The sequence below is a fragment of the Arachis duranensis genome, chromosome 4, assembly GCF_000817695.3.
Source record: "Arachis duranensis cultivar V14167 chromosome 4, aradu.V14167.gnm2.J7QH, whole genome shotgun sequence".
Classification (NCBI taxonomy): Eukaryota; Viridiplantae; Streptophyta; class Magnoliopsida; order Fabales; family Fabaceae; genus Arachis; species Arachis duranensis.
Window position 1 is genome coordinate 38,241,264 of NC_029775.3, and position 7,440 is coordinate 38,248,703.

Below are 7,440 nucleotides of genomic sequence, written 5' to 3' on the forward strand. Positions count from 1 at the left end.
GGCTACTAACTCATAATCCCTCTCAGACTCTCTATCTTCACATATGCTACATTGCCTACGAAACCTAGCTAAATACTCAGAATCTACCACAGAAGGGACTCTTAGAGGAACAGGATCTACCCAACCAAGACCACTTGGAATCTTGGTCGACATCGCTTGAAGAACCTTTCGAGACATAAAAATCTTGCCTACAAAGAAGAATACAACAGCAAAGGCAAAAATCACATAAAGGCAGACAGCAAAAACCCATTCAGCAAAAGCGAGAAAACAAAGTTCTTTTAGAAGAAAATGCAGCTCTCCCCACTCTCATCCAGAAAGAAAGGTCGGACGTCCCCAGCAGCCCGGACCTTAAAATAAAAGTTCTTAAAATCGTGAAATGACTCATCATACAGGGTACAAAACTTTCTTCCCTGGTTAGCCCTAAAGGAGACCCAGGACACCTTCCCTCCACCCGAACCCGGCTTCGTCAACACAAACAAATAGGAAAAAAGAGAAATAGAGGGAGAGACACCCAAAAACTGACACAAAAGTTGGAACAGCTTCAAAAATGCCCAGGAATTTGGATGGAGCTGCATAGGGGCAAGGTTACAAGACCACAACACCTCGGACTCCAGGTCGGTAAAAGGAAGTCGGACACCCAGCTTAGAGAAAAAACAATCATAAGCATAAAAGAAGAGCTTCTCGGAACTATCTAAGGGCGGGAAGCAAACTCTCTCCTCGGAATCCGGGGCTACTAACTCATAATCCCTCTCAGACTCCCTATCCTCACATATGCTACATTGCCTACGAAACCTAGCTAAATATTCAGAATCTACCACAGAAGGGACTCTTAAAGGAACAGGATCTACCCAACCAAGACCACTCGGAATCTTGGTCGACATCGCTTGCAGAACCTTTCGAGACATAAAAATCTTGCCTACAAAGAAGAATACAACAAGCAAGGCAAAAATCACATAAAGGCAGACAGCTGTTCATACCTTGACCGAGCTCCCCAAACTCGGTAAGTTCATAGAAGGTCCGACCTCATCCCAAGGCCCACGCCTGAGGTCGGACCTCGAACAAATAAGCTAAGAAGGCCCATCAAAAGGAACGAAAGCCCAAAACCTAAAGGCCGAAAAGGCCTAGGAAAGGCGGTTCCAACAAAGATAGGGATAAAGCTCCCAAAAGATAAGATAAGATAAGAATATCTTATCCAGGGAAGATCACGACCAACTACTATAAATACACTGGAGCATCTTAACTTGGTTTTATTCTTCCATGTTCTTTGTTATGTTCAATTTTGTCATTCAGATACTTTTATGATTAATTAATGCAAGGATTATTTCTTTTTAATTTAATTTCAATTCCAATAATCATGTCTTCTTTTAATTCCCTTTCATGTGCCATGGATTCTTTATTTACAATGCGTGAGTAGTTTCATTACTTTATGGGGAGTTGATTAAAGGGAACTCTTGAATTGGAAGGATTGAAAGAAAAATTTGTAATTGGGTTAAATGTTGGATTGCTATCCTGTCACCGACGCCAATCCCTTTGAACTAAGTGGGTTGCAACTTGTGAACAGATCTAGCATTTTCACTTGTTTGACTTTTTCTTACCTAGTAAGGGATAACCAAACAGAACAACTATTAATTATAAATTAATCTTACAATCACACCATCAATGATAGAGATTCTAACCAATCAATTCCCACTCAAGACTTTTACTTATATTATTTAAAATTTCTCAATTTAAATTCCAATTTACTTAGCTCAACTTCTTGGAATATCTGATTAATAAAACAGCACACTTTTCTGCAACTCGTTGGGAGACGACCTGGGACTTAAAACTCCCAGTAATTTTAATTTAAATTTTCAGTGACATATTTCTAAATTGATAGGCAGATTTTCGGTGAGTTAAGAACTATACTTGCAACGTAACCATTTTAATAAATTTTTAATTCACCAGCTTCTGCACCTCATCAATTTTTGGCACCGTTGCCGGGGAGTTACAATAGAGTGCTTATTTTATTAATTACAATTTATTTATTTGCATTTTCTTTAATTTTGCTACTATGAGCTGCGTGTTTCTTCTGTCAAATGACACGTTCACTTCCTGATCCGCGCTTGCTAATATTCGATCCTGAAATTGAAAGAACAATTTCACGAATAAGGCGAGGACAGCGTAGGTTAGTCCGCTCTGAGGGCGGATCTGAAAGTGAATTTGAGGAAGAAACCAGCCCCCGTTCTACTGATTCGGTTGTTTTACGTGCAGAAAACATGGCAGCTAGAAGAATTACCATTCAGGAGGAAGGAGCTCCTGATTTTACACTGCAACCGTTTCAAGCGCATCATCCAGCGGTAGCTACGGATTTTGAAATAAAGACCGCACTACTAAATTTGATGGCGAAGTTTCATGGCCTACCTGCTCAAGAGCCTATCAAGCACTTGAGAGATTTCCAGGCAGCCTGTTCTACTGTCAGGCGTGATGGCGCTGATGAAACTTCAATTCTGCTGAAAGCTTTTCTGTTCTCTCTTGTGGAAAAAGCAAGAGAGTGGTACTACACTCAACCTCTAGCAAACGTATCCATCTAGGATACACTCAGAAAGGAGTTCCTGGAGAAATTCTTCCCATCTGAAGTTACTGATAAACTGAGGAAGGATATCTCTACAATTGTTCAGGATGACAATGAGACTCTCTTTGAATACTGGGAGCGCTTCAATAATCTTCTGGAAGCATGTCCCCACCACATGATTGACAAGATCGTGCTACTCAGCTATGTCACACAAGGTATGAGACCCCAAGATAAGACCACATTGGAAAGTGCCAGCAATGGGTCTATGAAAAAGTACAAGACCACTGATGAAGCTTGGCAATTGATCAGTGATTTAGCTGAATCTACTCGGAACCACAGACAGAAGCAAGGCCGTTCAAGGGCCGTTGCAGAAGTATCTTCTGGCATAGAGACTGCTGCTCTAAATCGAAGCATCTGTGAAATGACCAACCTGCTAAAGCAAATGCAGTTAAATAATGACCAACCTAATGAAGCAAATGCAGTTAAATCAATAAGCTTAGCAAACTCAACCGCAGCAAAACCAACAACTAGTCCCACAATGAATTTGCGGAATTTGTGCTGATTACAGCCATTATACTGATGAATGCCCGCAGCTCCAACAAGAAGACAACATGGTGGCATCCACTCACAACTTCTATGACCGCCCCAACCAAGGGTACAATCAAAGTGGAAATAATAACCATGGATGGCAGAACAATTCAAACCAGAATTGGAGGGATAACAATAATAGGGGAGGCAGAGATAATCAGGAAAATCAGAGGTGGAATAATTACAACAACAGGCAGCAAAATCAACCATACCGAGCACCTCACCTGAGGCAAAACCAAGGACCACCGAACAATTAGTAGCAAACCTCTCAATTTACTCATTCTTCTGTATCTTCTAATGAAGAATTATTACAAGCTTTTGAGAAAAGATAACTGGCCATGGAAAATACCATCGTGAACAGTATTAACGCCAGTCTAAATGGTTTCACCTCTACTCTACAAGCTTTTATGACACAACTTGGTTCAGCACAAAATTCCAGTAACCAACCTTCAAGCACCACTAGAATCCCCTCTCAATCATTGAGTCCTCAAGCTCTGGTGGACTCCCCTCTCAACCATTACCCAACCGAAAGGGTGGCATTAATGCCATCAACCTAAGGTTTGGAACCACACTGCAGGAGAGGAATCAGGAGGAACCAAGCTCACCAGAATACGCCTCAGCTGAAGAGGTGGTAGAAATCGAAGATGTTGAAGAGGAAGATGATATACAGGACATAGCCGAAGAAGAGATAGCTCAACCACAGGAAGAGGCACAAAAAGGTGCAGGCACCACAGAAAACACTACTCCCATTTCATTTCCACAACTTGCAAGGAAGCCTAGGAAGCAGCTGGAACCTGATCCTAAAATGGTAGAAATATTCAAAAAGGTTGAGGTAACTGTTCCCCTTTTTGATGTTATTCAGTAGGTACCTAAATATGCAAAGTTTCTAAAAGACTTATGTATCCATAAAGATAAAATTACTGAATTAGAAACTATTCCTTTAGGTAGTTCTATATCTACTTTAATGGGAGGATTACCTAAAAAATGTAGTGATCCAGGTCCTTGCATAGTTAGTTGTACTATTGGTGGTGTAGTAATTTATGATTGCATGTGTGACTTAGGAGCATGTGTCAGTATAATGCCTTTGTCTATATAAGATGTTCTAAGGCTCCCTCCCTTAAAAAGGTCGGCAGCTCGTTTTGTGTTAGCAGATAAAAGCATTATTACAGTTGCTGGAGTTGCTGAAGATGTTTTGGTGAACATTAAAGGGCTCACATTTCCCACTGATTTTTATATCTTGGAGATGCCCCATAATGATTCAGATAAGCCATCATCAATCCTACTTGGAAGACCATTCCCGAAGACATCAAAATTCAAATTGGATGTTTTTTCAGGGACATACTCCTTTGAAATAGATGGCCGCATAGTAATCTTCAATCTGAATGGAGTCATTAACAACCCCCCAGAAGATCGTTCTATCTTCCAGTGTGATGTCATAGACAAAAGTGTGGCTGAAGTTTAAAAGGAAGAGTTTGAAGAGAGGCACACTGGACAAGGTCCAAGTGTGGGGACCTTCTCAACTGACAATGAGGACACTTCGCCATTTTCACAAGCCCCAGATAACCCAGAGCCTGTCCATGATCAAAAGTTAGAATTGAAACCTCTCCCTCCACATCTCAAATATGCTAACCTTGAGGATGAGCATAAGCTTTCGGTTATTATTGCAAGAGAACTGACTTCTCAACAAGAAGAACAGCTACTTGATGTGTTGAGGAAGCATAAGAAGGCAATAGGGTGGAGTTTGGCAGACATAGTGGGAATCAACCCTCAAATATGCGAGCACAGAATATTTTTAGAAGAGGGAGTAAGACCTGTCCGTCAACCACAAAGAAGATTGAATCCCACCATCTTGGAAGTTGTCAAAAAGGAAGTGACCAGACTATTGGAGGCCGGTATCATATATCCCATTTCAGACAGTGAATGGGTAAGCCCAGTGCAAGTGGTGCCCAAGAAGTCCGGAGTCACTATAGTGAAAAATGAGCATGGAGAGCTCATAGCAGCTAGAGTTCAGAATGCTTGGAGAGTCTGCATTGATTACAGACGTCTCAACCAAGCTACTCGTAAGGATCACTATCCACTTCCATTCATTGATCAAATGCTGGATCGCCTATCAGGTAAATCACATTATTGCTTTTTAGATGGTTACACAGGTTATTTCTAGATTCATATAGCCCCTGAAGATCAGGAAAAGACTACTTTTACATGTCCTTTTGGGACCTATGCTTATAAAAGAATGCTTTTTGGCTTGTGCAATGCACCAGCTACTTTCCAAAGGTGCATGATGAGTCTTTTCTCTGATCTTATTGAGGACTGTATAGAAGTTTTTATGGACGATTTTAGCGTTTATGGTGATTCTTTTAACCTTTGCTTAGATGGATTATCTAGAGTATTAGATAGATGTATTAATACAAACCTTGTATTAAATTTCGAAAAATGCCACTTTATGGTAAAGCAAGGGATTGTATTGGGACATGTGCTATCTAATAATGGCATTTCTGTAGACCCAGCAAAGGTGAATGTTATTTCTAGTTTACCTTACCCCTCCTCTGTGAGGAAAGTCCGTTCGTTCCTTGGCCATGCAGGCTTCTACAGGAGATTTATTAAGGACTTTAGTAAGGTGGCACTTCCCTTATCCAGATTACTACAAAAGGATATTGAGTTCGAGTTCAGTGAGGATTGCAAACAAGCATTTGATAAGCTAAAGACTGCTCTAACTCAAGCTCCAATTGTGAGAGGACCCGATTGGAGCCTGCCATTTGAAATCATGTGCGATGCTTCCAACCATGCAGTAGGAGCAGCACTGGCTCAGTGTGAAGGTAAAAATCCTTTTGTTATTGCCTATGCGTCTAAGACTTTAGACACTGCCCAGTCCAATTATACCACTACTGAGAAAGAGCTACTCGCTATTGTTTTTGCTCTGGATAAATTCCGGGCTTATTTACTTGGTACTAGAGTAGTAGTGTATTCAGACCATGCAGCTCTAAAGTATCTATTGGCTAAAAAGGAATCCAAACCAAGACTTATATGTTGGATACTGATGTTACAAGAGTTTGATTTAGAAATCAAGGATAGGAGTGGTAATCAAAATTTAGTTGCAGACCACTTGAGTCGCCTTGAACATATTAAGGATGATTCTACTCCTATAGATGATAATTTTCCTTTTGACAACCTGCAAGCAGTATCTGAAGTAGTCCCTTAGTATGCACCTGTTGCTAATTATTTAGTTAGCCGCACATTTCCTCCACATTTTTCTAAACATCAAAGAGACAAGCTGAAAAGCGAGTCTAAATATTATATATGGGATGACCCATATTTGTGGAGATGTGGTGTTGACCAGATAATTAGACGTTGTGTACCTCAATCAGAATTCCAGTCCATTTTAGAGGCCTGTCACTCATCTGAGAGTGGAGGACATTTTGGCCCTCAAAGAACAGCTAGAAAGATCTTAGACTGTGGATTCTGGTGGCCTACTCTTTTTAGAAATGCTGCTGAGTTTTGTAAATCTTGTCACCCATGCCAGAAATTTGGTAACATATCCAAGAGGGATGAGATGCCTCAACAATATATGCTTTTCTGTGAAATTTTTGATGTTTGGGGCATTGACTTCATGGGTCCATTTCCAAATTCTAGTGGATATTTTTATATATTGTTAGATGTAGATTATATTTCCAAATGGGTGGAAGCAATTCCTACCCGCACTGATGATGCTAACTCTGTTGTTTCCTTTGTGAGAAACCATATTATATGCCGCTTTGGATCACCACGAGCGATCGTGAGCGATCAAGGCACCCATTTTTGTAACAGGAGACTAACCGGATTGATGAAGAAGCATGGGATAATCCATAAAGTTACAACAACTTACCATCCCCAAACTAATGGGCAAGCCGAGGTGTCAAACAGAGAAATTAAACGTATCTTGCAAAAGATAGTAAAGCCTCACAGAAAGGACTGGAGCACCAGACTACAAGATGCACTGTGGGCATATAGAACAGCATACAAGACACCCATTGGGATGAGTCCCTTCCGCTTAGTTTATGGAAAAGCTTGTCATCTCCTAGTTGAAATCGAACACAAAGACTTCTGGGCAGTTAAAGAGTGCAACATGGGGATTGAGAATGCTGGAGCTGAAAGAAAGTTACAACTGCAGGAATTGGAGAACCTTCGCCTAGACGCTTATGAAGACTCCAGAATATACAAGGAAAAGATGAAAGTTGTGCATGATCAAAACATCAAGAAGAGAGAGTTCCAACCTGGAGATTTTGTTCTCCTTTACAAATCTCGACTGAGGCTCATGCCCGGCA

General features: G+C 40.8%; 1 non-coding gene across 1 annotated transcript; it reads right to left on the reverse strand.

Moving 5' to 3' along the window:
* Positions 1 to 2,624: 2,624 nt before the first annotated feature.
* LOC127747381 (small nucleolar RNA R71) lies at positions 2,625 to 2,732 on the reverse strand. Its single transcript, XR_008009180.1, has one exon. It is a non-coding gene; the product is annotated as a small nucleolar RNA R71 (small nucleolar RNA).
* Between the last annotated feature and the right edge of the window lie 4,708 nt (positions 2,733 to 7,440).